This window comes from Leopardus geoffroyi, chromosome A2 (assembly GCF_018350155.1).
Source record: "Leopardus geoffroyi isolate Oge1 chromosome A2, O.geoffroyi_Oge1_pat1.0, whole genome shotgun sequence".
Classification (NCBI taxonomy): domain Eukaryota; kingdom Metazoa; phylum Chordata; class Mammalia; order Carnivora; family Felidae; genus Leopardus; species Leopardus geoffroyi.
In genome coordinates this window covers 131,062,850-131,076,645 of record NC_059331.1, presented here as the reverse complement: position 1 = coordinate 131,076,645, position 13,796 = coordinate 131,062,850, and the positions used below count along the sequence as shown (strand labels likewise).

General features: G+C 41.0%; 1 protein-coding gene across 8 annotated transcripts in view; it reads left to right on the top strand.

The window, feature by feature from the left end:
• The window catches only part of DOCK4 (dedicator of cytokinesis 4), a 438,192-nt gene that overhangs the window by 277,589 nt on the left and 146,807 nt on the right, over window positions 1-13,796 (top strand). The gene's annotated exons all lie outside the window — the stretch shown is intronic.

Below are 13,796 nucleotides of genomic sequence, written 5' to 3'. Positions count from 1 at the left end.
CATTCCTGGATTTGATGCCATGGCCACATCCAGCTTCTTCTAGTTCCTTCCCCCACTAGCTGTTGGTTCTCTCTGCTTTGCCTCTGCCAATGGCACTCCTGGAGTCTTCTCTTCCTCTCCCTCTCCCTGTGGTTAACTCCTCCTCATCCTTGGATGCTCACCTTGACCACAACCTTTATCAGAAGAATGGTCCTCACTCTCTGCCCCTACTCCCTGTGTTTCTAGCTGGTCAACTTCCCTCCTCTGAGTTCTCAGGGTTTCTGCACACATCTCTTACCATTGTACTCATAATATTGTCCCATAATTGTCTGATGCTCCCTCAGTTTACTCCAATAGATTTATGAGTCCCTCAAGAATGACAACTTGGGTCACAGGGGTTCTGGCACATGGTAGATGTGCAACCAAGATTTATTGAATGAATGAAGGAGTACAAACAAAAACTTTCTTCACGTTTGGATTATTGCTAATAAAATGAGGGATGATGCACAACAACCTGGCAGCCTCCCCTGGTATGTGCATGCGTGTGTATGTGCATGTTTCGTTAATCATTCATTTTCTAGTTATTTGTTCAATGAATTTACTGACCACAAACTACAAGTCAGTCACTATTCTAGGTACTGGAAATACAGCGGCTAACAAAATAGTTTAAGTGCCTTGTGTTTCTGTCCCTTCTATTCCCTCTACTTCGAAAAGTGACTTAAAGAAGCTTACAGTGTTAAATACAAAGATAGGGCACTGGGTGGCTCAGTCGGTTAAGAGTCTGGCTCTTGATTTCGGCTCAGGTCATGATCTCAGGGTTTGTGACTTTGAGCCCCCCTAGATCTCCGTGCTGGCAGTATAGGAGCCTGCTTGGGATTCTCTCTCTCTCCCTCTCTCTGTCCTTCCCCTGCTTGCTCTCTCTCTCTCAAAATAAATAAATAAACTTAAAAATTGAAAAAGTAAAATAAAATACTGAGACAAAATATTTTAAACTTTTTTAATGTTTATTTCCTTTAGAGAGAGAGAGAGAGACAGAGACAGAGACAGGGTGTGAGTGGGCAAAGGGCAGAGAGAGGGAGACACAGAATCTGCAACAGGCTCCAGGCTCTAAGCTGTCAGCACAGAGCCTGATGCAGGGCTCGAACTCAGAAACAGTGAAATCCTGACCTGAGCCAAAGTCGTACACTTAACTGACTGAGCCACCCAGGTGCCCCCAAAGACAAAATATTTTATTTTATTTTATTTTTTATTTTTATTTTTTTAATTGAATATCTTTTAATTTATTCTTTTAAATTTACATCCAAATTAGTATATAGTGCTATGAAGATTTCAGGAGTAGATTCCTTAGTGCCTCTGACCGATTTAGCCCATCCCCCCTTCCACAACCCCTCCAGTAACCCTCAGTTTGTTCTCCATATTTATGAGTCTCTTCTGTTTTGTCCCCCTCCCTGTTTTTATATTATTTTTATTTCCCTTCCCTTATGTTCATCTGTTTTGTCTCTTAAAGTCCTCATATGAGGGAAGTCATATGATTTTTGTCTTTCTCTGACTAATTTCACTTAGCATAATACCCTCCAGTTCCATCCACATAGTTGCAAATGGCAAGATTTCATTCTTTTTGATTGCCAAGTAATACTCCAGTGTGTGTGTGTGTGTGCGTGTGTGTGTGTGTGTGTGTGTGTGTGTGTGTGTGTATGTATATGTATGTATGTATATACCACATCTTCTGTATCCATTCATCCATCAGTGCACATTTGGGCTCTTTCCGTACTTTGGCTATTGTTGATAGTGCTGTTATAAACATTGGGGTGCATGTGTCCCTTCAAAACAGCATACCTGTATCCCTTAGATAAATACCTAGTAGTGCAATTGCTGGGTCGTAGGGTAGTTCTATTTTTAACTTTTTGAGGGACCTCCAGACTGTTTTCCAGAGTGGCTTCACAAGTTTGCATTCCCACCAGCAGTGCAAAAGAGATCCTCTTTCTCCGGATCCTTGCCAACATCTGTTGTTGCCTGAGTTGCTAGTGTTAGCCATTCTGACAGGTGTGAGGTGGTATCTCATTGTGGTTTTGATTTTTATTTCCCTGATGATGAGTGATGTGGAACATTTTTTTATGTGTCAGTTGGCCATCTGGATGTCTTCTTTGGAGAAGTGTCTATTCATGTCTTTTGCCCATTTCTTCACTGGATTTTTTTTTTTTTTCCAACGTTTATTTATTTTTGGGACAGAGAGAGACAGAGCATGAACGGGGGAGGGGCAGAGAGAGAGGGAGACACAGAATCGGAAACAGGCTCCAGGCTCTGAGCCATCAGCCCAGAGCCTGACGCGGGGCTCGAACTCACGGACCGCGAGATCGTGACCTGACTGAAGTCGGACGCTTAACCGACTGCGCCACCCAGGCGCCCCAAGGGATTTTTTGTTTTTTGGGTGTTGATAGATATGAACCCTTTATCTGACGTGTTGTTTGCAAATATCTTCTCCCATTCTGTCGGTTGCCTTTTGGTTTTGCTGATTGTTTCCTTCTCTGTGCAGAAGCTTTTTATTTTGATGAGGTCCCAGTAGTTCATTTTTGCTTTTGTTTCCCTTGCCTCCGGAGACATGTTGAGTAAGAAGTTGTTGCGGCCAAGATCAAAGAGGTTTTTGCTTGCTTTCTCCTCAAGGATTTTGATGGCATCCTGTCTTACATTTAGGTCTTTCATCCATTTTGAGTTTATTTTTGTGTATGGTGTAAGAAAGTGGTCCATGTTCATTCTTCTGCATGTCGCTGTCCAGTTTTCCCAGCACCACTTGCTGAAGAGACTGTCTTTATTCCATTGGATATTTTTTCCTGCTTTGTCAAAGATGAGTTGGTCATACGTTTGTGGGACCATTTCTGGGTTCTCTATTCTGTTCCATTGAACTGAGTGTCTGTTCTTGTGCCAGTACCATGCTGTCTTGATGATTACAGCTTTCTAGTATAGCTTGAAGTCCGGGATTGTGATGGCTCCTGCTTTGGTTTTCTTTTTCAAGATTGTTTTGGCTATTTAGGGTCTTTTCTGGTTCCATACAAATTTTAGGATTATTTGTTCTAGCTCTGTGAAGAATGCTGGTGTTATTTTGTTAGGGATTGCATTGAATATGTAGATTGCTTTGGGTAGTATCGACATTTTAACAATATTTCTTCTTCCTATCCAGGAGCAGGGAATATTTTTCCATTTTTTTGTGTCTTCTTCGATTTCTTTCATAAGTTTTCTGTAGTTTACAGTGTATAGATTTTTCACCTCTTTGGTTAGATTTATTGCTAGGTATTTTATGTTTTTTGTGGTGCAATTGTAAATGGGATCGATTCCTTCATTTCTCTTTCTATTGTCTTCATTATTGGTGTATAGGAATGCAACTGATTTCTGTGCATTGATTTTATATCCTGCAACTTTGTTGAATTCACGGATCAGTTCTAGCAGTTTTTTGGTGGAATCTTTTGGATTTTCCATATACAGTATCATGTCACCTGTGAAGAGTGAAAGTTTGACCTCCTTCTGGCCGATTTGGATGCCTTTTATTTCTCTGTGTTTTCTGATTGCTGAGGCTAAGCCTTCCAATACCGTATTGAATAACAGTGGTGAGAGTGGACATCCCTGTCATGTTCCTGAAGCTTTCAGTTTGTCCCCATTGAGGATGATGTTAGCATTGGGTCTTTTATATATGGCTTTTATGATCTCGAGGTATGATCCTTCTGTCCCTACTTTCTTGAGGGTTTTTATCAAGAAATGATGCTGTATTTTGTCAAATGCTTTCTCTGCATCTGTTGAGAGGATCATATGATTCTTGTCCTTTCTTTAATTGATGTGATAAATCACATTGATTGTTTTGGGGATATTGAACCAGCCCTGCATCCCAGGTATAAATCCCACTTGGTCATGGTGAATAATTTCTTTAATGTATTGTTGGATCTGGTTGGCTAATATCTTGTTGAGAATTTTTGCATTCATGTTCACCAGGGAAATTTGTCTATAGTTCTCCTTTTTAGTGGCGTCTTGGTCTGGTTTTGGAATCACGGTGATGCTGGCTTCATAGAAAGAGTTTGGAAATTTTCATTTAGAAGTCAGTAAAACAAATAGAGTTCAATGTACTAGAACTAAAATGATCTGTTTATCTCACCATTAGGTGAGAGGTGCTTTATGTAAGATATATGACAGCCAATGTCTTTAGCTACAGTTTTCCAAAAAGCATAATGGTACTTTGTATGAGTGTTTGTGATATTGCCTCTGTGTAACATTAAATCTTGACCCAGAAAAGGCAGGGCTAAGGTTGTTAAAACTGAGCTTCCAGCTTCCTAATAATATATAGAAGAATGGATCACTTTCATATGGCATATCAAGTATGGGCTTTCACACCTACGGGTCAGACAGTGTTTTGGGGCAGGTGCTAAGTGTCCAGTCAAGTCCAGGTTGACTCCTCTAAATGAGTATGAATAATACCAAGATTCATAGTTGATTTTTAGAGACATCATTACACCTAAAATGCCAGGTGGACAGGGAGTGGAGCTTGCTTCTCCGCAGAAGCATTGAGGAGCTCAACTGGTACCGACTTCCAGACAGAGAACCACTTTTTTTCTGATACCAGTTGCCTGTCATGGACCTGCTGGCAAGGGCAAAACTTTTCTCAGAAGTAGAGCTTTGAATCTGCTCAAGCCCTTATACAAATTTTTATGGGCGTGTTTAGAATTCCGATCCATAAGGCATAGGAAAATTCATTTATTTGAGCTTGAGCAATTTAAAAGACAGGTGTTCCCAGTGATCTTCCTCGACCACAAAGGAGGCCCAGGATGATGTCTGTAAGTTGTCTAATTTTGGGCAGACCTACTTTGAGTAGACCCATCAGGAAGCATTAGTTCCATAGAAGAACCATAAGTAGCTATGTTGTCTTATGATTAGGGTTATTCAATGTTGCTTATTTGAAGAGGTGTGGGATACTTGCCAACTCTAACAACTTTTGTTTTTAGTCTAGTTGATGCCATGGTTTTCTTTTTCATAGTACTGAGCCAGCAAGTTCACTTTCAGCCTGAGGCCACTTGGAGTTTATGATTGTAAAACCATATTATGAGCATAATGCTTATCCTTCTCCCATGGCAGGAGGGCACACAGCATGCTGATAATTGCAGTCTTGAATTTACTATTTTAGAAAAAGTAGAAAAGATAGGAGGAGGAGGAGATTTCAAATCATTGAATAAAAAAAATAGCCCATTTAATAAGTAGTGATGAGATGACCACGATGGGTGTTGGAGCAAAAGAGCTACCTTGCTTCTTCTAACAAAACAAGTTTCAGATTAAAGGTAAAAAAAAAAAAAAAAAAAAATTACAAAAGCCTTAAAAATATGACTGAACATTTTATAATATTCAGGTAAGGAGGGCTTTTCTAATAATGGCTCACAGGTTAGAAATCAAGTACAGAAAAAAACTTGTCAGTTTGACTATATAAAATTTAAAACTTCTTTGTTGATGAAACCGTCGTAGTCAAGGCGGAGAGAGACATGAGAAGCTCTGACAGTGGGAACACAGCTTAGAAAGGGTGGCTGTTCCCAATTCACCGTGAATTCTTCCAGATCAGCCCCCATGAGAGCTGTTGGCAAGACTGCACCATTCTGCCTGTCACACCACTTCCCTCTACTTAGCAGAGAAGACAGAAGCTGTCGGACAGGATCTTGCCTCACTTCCTGTGCTGTCTCCTTTACCACCTGCAGGCTTATCTGCCTCCTTCCCTTCCCTCCTGCATCCTGTCTCAGATGACGGGACAAGGCTCCTTCTCTCCAAGGGTCATTCTTCCACCTGCTTCCTTCAGGATCTTCCTCCCTCCTGACTCCCTGGAGACTCTGCTCCTCCCAATGTCCCCTCTTCCTCCTGTAACTGTGTCTGCTTCCTTTCTTCTGGCAGTATTCTGTCAGATTAATAAACCTGCTCAAGCCTATTTCTTAAAAACAAAAACAAGACTTTTTAAATAGCCACACAGTCCTCCTTCCCTTCCCACCATGGTCTGTGTGCATGAAAGGCCAGTCTTCCTTCACTGTCTCCACCTTCCTGCATTCCATTTGTTCCTCACGCTGCTTCTGTCCCCACAGCTCCAATGAAGTTTCTCCCTTGAAGTCACTAGTGCCCATCCTGGGTCACATAACTCTTGTTTTATCACTCACTGTGAGAGAAATTTAAAATGCAGCACCTGTAAAATTCAAAAAATTAAAAGTAAGCTGATAAGTTTAGCATAAAAGCATGCCATGCTGAATAGAAAAAGAAAAAGAAAGCTAAGGTAACTTAATAGGTGGACTTGGTCTTAACACTGAAGGTTATTAATGTGACGTCCAGAAAGTCCCTTCATTCTAACACATAATACCAGCATATCTTCATTCTTCCCACAGTGGCTAAAGCCACTGGCTGCTTTCAGAATCTTTCCTTACTTGACTTCCTTGTAACCTGTAACACTATTGATTACCCTTCCTAAAAACCCACATTCCTTGGTCTGCTTTACAGTGTTCTCCTGAGCTCCATCCTTCTTCTCCTTTGAGGACCTCTCTCTCTTTATCCACCCTTTACATGTGGGTGTTATCACAGCTTTCATCCTTGGCCAACGTGTGTGACTTCTATAATCTAAAACCGTCTCAGGCTATTCCATGGGTTAGCTCACCACGTCTCTGCTGATAGGAGCCACACTGGATTTCCAGCCCACAGCTTTTACCAGCCTACTAACCATCTACATCTGGCTTCGCCAGGGACACCTCAAACTCAGCAGGTCCCAAACTGAGCTTTCCTCCTGCCCCCACTCATGCCGGCTATGGACAGAAACCCACAGTTTTCCTTGGCTTTTCACACGCATCCTCCATATATAAATAGACGGTTGCAGAACTTCTCAGCTCTACCTCTTTGGCTGTACTTAATCTAGGGAATTGAAACCAGAGGTGAGTATTGGAATCACCTTGGGATTTTCCTAATTGAGAGGTTTAAGGCAGTTCTGAGGCTTTTTGTTTTTAAGCTTATTTATTTATTTTGAGAGAAACAGAGACAGTGTGGCGGGGGGTGGGGAGAGAGGAAGAGAGAGAGAATCCCAAGTGGGCCCCATGCTGCCAGTGCACAGCCCGATGTGGGGCTTGAACTCATGAAACTCTGAGATCGTGTCCTGAGCCAAAACTAAGAGTGAAACGCTTAATTGACTGAGCCACTCAGGTGCCTCCTGAGGCCTTTTTGCATTGAAAATTCCCATGCTCCAGCCTTACTAAAGTGCATATAGTTGTCACAATATACTGGTACCATAAAAAAAAGAAAAGGTTGTTTATAAGATATTTTAGACTCACAGAAGAATTGCAAAAAATAGTACTGAAAATTCCCATATACCCTTCACCTAGCTTCTACTTATTTAACATCTTACATAACCTTAGCATATTTATTGAAGCTAAGTTAACCTTTGTGCTTTGCACTTAATTGCCATGGCTCCATAGTCTCATGTATGTGCTTTTATTCTCCCAGTGCCTTTATATCTACCATTTCTTCTACATAAAATGTCACTCCCTCATTTGCTTGGCGAGGCTCTGATTCTGTTTGACTGAAGTCAAACAGCCCCTCTTCCATGAGGTCTGATTTCCCTTCCCCAGCAGGGCTGGAACCCAGCGGCCCTAGTCACAACTTTGTCATGGGTCTTAATGGTGCAGAGGCCAGATGCATAATTCCCTCAAGGACAGGGACTTTGTTTATTTCTTTGGTACATTCTTAATACCAAATTAAAGGACTGGCAAATAGGAATTTAATCAATTTTTAATAATATCCTTCAGGATGGCTAATTATACTGAAAGAGTCCCTAAAAGAAGTTATTTTGCTGCCACAACTATTTAAATCTGGTTATGATTAACGGGTAAAATATAGTGCCAATTGGATTGTCTAACTCACTGTATTTTTTAAATTTAATTCTTTACTTTCTGTAGATTACAGACTCTTAAGTTGATTAATGCACTCTGGATTTCAGTATGTGTTTATTTCTGCATAAATTATACATATGTTCATCGCTCCATCACATAGCTTATATTATTGCAGATACCCCGTTTCTGGAACACTGCTCAGGACTGACCAGTGCAGCTCTCTTTCACACAGCTAAAATGGTGGGTCAAACAAATAGTCTCTGGCACAATGCACCATTCATTGCTCTATCGACTGGCTTCAGCCCTGGCCCGAGGAATAGTCTGTGAGCCAAGCTGTGTCATCTTAAAGCAGATTGAGACCACCACCGCTTCCCAGAACCTGCTTTTAGTTCTTCTGGGAGAGTCTGAGCACATTTGTCCTGTCAGGTCTGATTTTAATCTCAAGTGTAGTCAAGCAGAGGGCTGGTTCTTACTTCTTCCTGTCTAATTTGTAATAAATTAACTTCATGCCATTTTGAGATGAGTCGTACAGATCCCAGCCTATCGAAGCAAACACAGAGAATTGTCCTTTACTGTGACAATGACATTGTTTTGTTCCTGTAATCCAGCAGCAGCCTCAAGAGGCCGTGGTCATGTTGCCTCGTTTCTCCCAGAAAGAGTGGCTCAGTTAATTGTCCCCTCGTCTATCATCATATATCCATAACACAGGTAATAGATTAGCTGTGTCTGTCACAAGGGAACAGGGACAACAGGGTCTTATTATTCTCATGTCCTCATTGCCTTGTTCCATGCCTGCATAGGATTTGATAGAAAAAAGTTGTCCTTGTGCCCAAACCAAAACAGTTGTTGCGCGAGCGTCCCCAGAATGTGAGCGATTCATATTTCACCCCTCATCTAGTGTAGACGTATAACTGGATCGTACCATGGTGACAAAACCACTTTTCAATAGATGTGGTACAGCTTGGTGGGAAGCTGCAGCTTTCTGGTGGTCAGCCTCAGACTCAAGAGCATTCCGACACCCAACCATGCTCTTGTACCAGTATTTCCAATTAACACACGGGCAGTGCCACACCATACAGCTTCATTTCTGTGAGCTAATTGTCTCTTAGGGGAGGAGGGGGAGGGGGGTTCTTCATACCCATTTGTTTTCTCCATTCCATACCCTGGCTTGGAATTGCCCTCCCAGCACAGATACTTCTCCCCACTGGCTGTAGAAGGCCCAAGGAATTTACTGCTTATTCTTCATCACTACCTGGCTTTTGCTAATGAACTGTGCATTTCCTTATGAAAGGCTGGACAACCTTTATGGCTTCAGCTCTAAAGGTTGACACCTGCCCCTACCCTATAGGCCCACCTTCTAGAACCCCGTTTCTATTCACTGCTTCTCAATTCAGTTTCTCTTCAGTAGATTCTGTTTCATCAAGTAAACGAAAAGATGATCTCTCACTCACATGTTGTATTGCCAAGCTCTTGTGTCATGCCTTACCTGCTCCTGGCTGGCCTTGCTCCCCACTGCGTCCAGGTCAAGTGATCCTACATGCTCCATGTGGTTTCAGAACAGAGCCTAGTCATCTCGCTCTTGGCCTCATAGGTTTATATGACATGAAACCATTTCAGCGGCACAGACGACTCGAAGCTGCCTCCCAGAGTATCTCCCACAAATACACCTTTTTTTTTTTTTTAAAGTGAACTTTTTGGTCTTCCCTAGCCTTACCCACCATTCAGTATGTTACCTATAAATCAATGTGTACTTCATTATAGCAAAGTTCAAGACTTGGTTAAAACACCATCTGAAGGAGGCAGTGTTCTATAGTAGTTATGAACAGAAATTGTGGTTCTGATGATGTGACTTTGGGCAAATCACAAAGCTTCTCAGGTTACAGTGTCCTGCCTCATGAGGTTGTTACAAGAATAAGAAAATGCATTAAAGTGCTTTGTGGTGCCTGATATGTAGTAAACCCTCGTAAATGGTAATTTCTGGGATGGCTTTTGAAATCTCCAGTGTTTGTATGATGTGTTAAGGACGCATGCTGAGAACCTCAGAGAACAACAAAAGATTTGCTCTGAAATTGTTCTGTGCAATTTCTCAAGGCCACTTAAGTTCTTCAGGAATAGATTAAAACCTCCAACTCTAACCCCATACCTAGCATTATCTCCTTTGACTCCTACTGGACAAAAAAAATCGGTGTCGAACCCCTGGCAAATGTTATCATCAAAAGGTTCATAGAGACCAAAGAGTGATTCTCTGCTTTACGTTACTGAATTACACCACCTCCCCTTCCCCTACGACACACACACACACACACAAACACACACACACACACGCACGCCTGGCATTTTTAGCAGAAGGTCTTGAAAGAACTTTTGTGTCCTGGTATTTTTGTTAATTCTTGTATTTGTACTTGACTGAGCGTGATGGAGTTTAGCTATAAAAACTGTCAGGTGTCACACCTCAGACACACCTGCTGAGGTCGTGGCCCCCCGATGCTGGGGGAGAAGTGAAGTGAACCAGGGCTAGCGACACTGATCCAGCCACAATGATTGGCCCAGGAGAAGGCAGTCAAGTCTTGTATTCACAGTGCTCCCTAAGCACATGACACAGTCATTATATCATCAATCACAGAAGTGGTCAGTCCATGACTACCGGCGGAGCTAGATGAGCGCATCAAACAGGAATTCTAAGATGGTGCCAGAAGTGTTCACAAGCTAGGCAATCATTCGAAGGGTGGGGGGATAAGAGCTTTATCTATAGGGGCAGAATTTCTGTGAACAGATGGAGCTTGGCAGACTAGGGCCGGCTCTAGCTCCTGAGGGGGAGGCCTAGAAATAGCTGGACAGTATGTCCGCTGAGTTTGTACGAGACTTTAGTCACAGTAGGAAGTGGTGGTTAGACAGATGGAGCACAAGTCAGGCCAAGGATGGCAGACCAGAGCATGTTCCTGACCCCACAGACCAGACCCAGGCAGGAAATAGGGGCAGTGGGATGCGCTGTGACTCATGCTATGACTTGCTGTGTTCTAAGCCCTGACACCAAGAATAAGACGGGAGGGGATGGCATTCTAGGCTTCCAGAACATTATTTTGCCTAAGCACTTTTTCCGAAGACATTTGAAGTGTTCACTTTGTTATGATTCTCTAAACTGTGTATGTGTGTTTCATGCGCTCTGCTGTCTCTATGAAATATCTCACAGTAATAAAAGAAAGCATTTGGAGTTATAACGTTGGAAGGGTATTATAGAGGTTGTTTATTGTGTTTATAGGTACTCCTGTTACTGGGCAGGTTTGCTAGTAAGAACATCTTGTAATCTGATTCTGTTTCTCTGAACTTGTTAGGTCTTTCTTAAAGATTTATTATTTTAAAATTTAGAAATATTTTATGAACCACACACAGTATTCTAGAATACCGAAGGATTTTGTGCTTAACCTCCTTCCTGTGACCAGGACACTAGCCTTGAAGATGTTTAAAGAAATTTTAAGGAATAAAACTCATATGAGTTTTAAAGTTTATACTCAGAATAACCTAAGTTATGCCAGTTCTATATCTGTTCAAATATTTTTTTCAGATTTGTAATAAAAAATCACTTTCATCATTACAAAGAAGTATAGAGATAACTCAAAATAAAATATAAACATTATACTCTCGTTACCTGGATGATGTTAACTATTAGTCCTCTAGTGTGTATCCTTCTAGATATTTTTCTGCATGAATTTTTATACCTAAATGTCATTATAGGGCAATTTTACATTTATAATAAAATGGAGAGGAGGATGTAAATTTCTTATTTACACATGAATAACCTCTCCCATTATCAAAGTCACTCACCAGAACAGCACATTTTTTACCGAGGATGAACCTACTTTGACATATCATAATCACCCCAACTCCGTAGTTTACCTGAAGATTCACCCTTGGTAGAGTACATTCTGTAGGTTTGGATAAAGAAATAATGCCATATAGCCATTATAATATGATACTGCCCAGGTGTGCCTGGATGGCTCAGTCAGTTGTGTGTCCTACTATTGATTTTGGCTTAGGTCATGATCCCAGGGTTGTGGGATCAAGCCTCACATTGGACTCCATGCTGAACATGGAGTCTGCTTATGATTCTGTCTCTCAAATAAAAAATGAAAATAAAAATAATTAAATTAAAAATATAATAATATTATACTACCCTAAAACTCCTCTGTGCTCTGCCTACTCATCCCTGTTCCAGCAGCCTCTGGAAACCACTGATCTTTTGACTGTCTGCATAGTTGTGCCTTTTCCAGAATGTCGTATATTTGGAATCATACAGCATGTAACCTTCTCAGATTGACTTCTTTCACTTGGTAATGTGCTTTTAAGGTTCCTCCATGTCTTTCCATGGATTGATAGCTCATTTCTATTTAGCACTGAATAATATCCCATTGTCTGGGTGTACCACAGTTTGTCCATTCACCTACTGAAGGACATCTTAGTTGCTTCATAATATTTATATTTTGTCATCTTTTTCAGTTAATGGTTTTACAATCACTGATTTTTTTTTATCTGATCTGGAGCTTAAGTCAATGTCTAAACTGAAAAAAAAAAGTCCTTTTCAGCACATTGGTCCAATTCTGGGACCATATGTTGCACTTGGCTCATGTGTTAGTCTAGAACAATCCCTATTTTTATGACATCAGACTTGAAGAGACAAAGCCAGACATCCTGCAGAAGTTTCTGCCTTCTAGTTGCTGCCCTATAGTATTGTTCAACATGTTATTCTGTTCCTTATATTTACTATGAAGTGGAATCTGTAGTTGTGGTAGATTCAGGTTCAACATCTGTAGTAAAAATAACTGTAGATTATGATACGTTCCGTTGTACTGTCCTGCAGTGGTATAATGACAACCTCATCCCCCCACGTGTGTGTGGTTGTATTTGTCCTCTTGCCACTGGGAAGTAGTCTTTGTGTTGCTATATGGCCATCGTATTAATATCCAATTCCTTTTTTTTTTTTTTTTTTTTACAAGGAAGCTTTACACCCAACGTGGGGCTCAAACTCATCACTCATAACCCCCTCGAACTCATGTAATCAAGAGTCAGCACCCCACGTGACCAATTCTTTATCCAACAATTTTCCTGATGATTTACACATTAAGTGACAGCCCTTGACTAAAGAAAGAATTGCATTAGGGGGCACCTGGGTGGGTCAGTTGGTTGAACTCCTGACTCTTGGTTTTGGCTCAGGTCATGATCCTAGAGTCATGGGATCAAGCCCCATGTTGGGCTCTGTGCTGAGTCTGGAGCTTGCTTAAGATTCTCTCTCTTTCTCCCTCTGCCATCTCCCCTGCTCAAGTTCTCTCTCTCTCTCTTTCTCTCTCTCATTCTAAAATTAAAAATAAGAAAATATTACATTAGGGATATGAACCTATATTTTCTAAATCGATAATTCTATTTACACTTGTTAGCTCACATTTTCTGTAGAGATTTCTGTCACATGGTGGGACTATTAGATTACCCAGAAAAAGTTTCTTTTAAATTGCCAATTTTCAAAGTAAGAAGCTGTGTAATAGCCTCACATGAGATGTTGGAATGATTGAAGCATTTTTTAAAATCCTGTGGTCACTGCAAATATGATTTCTTGAGCACTTCCTCTGTATCAGGCACTGTGTGAAAGGCTTTATGGAACCTAATTCCTAGGACAATACACCAAGGTTTTAGAGATAGAAATGGCAATCTTGCATGGTAACATAATGTGTTAGAGTTATTCCTGTGAGAAGTAACAGAACTGGGATTTGAACCCAAATCAGTCTAAGCCCACAATCCATGCTTAATTCCCTCTCTACGTTTTTGTTGTATTTTACTTAAAAGCCAAATTCTATTTGTGATGCTGTTTGGAACGTTTCCCAGTTTATCAACAGTAGAAATGAAAATTATGCTTAATAATTTTCATGAGGTCTCTTACCCTTCCTTTTTTAT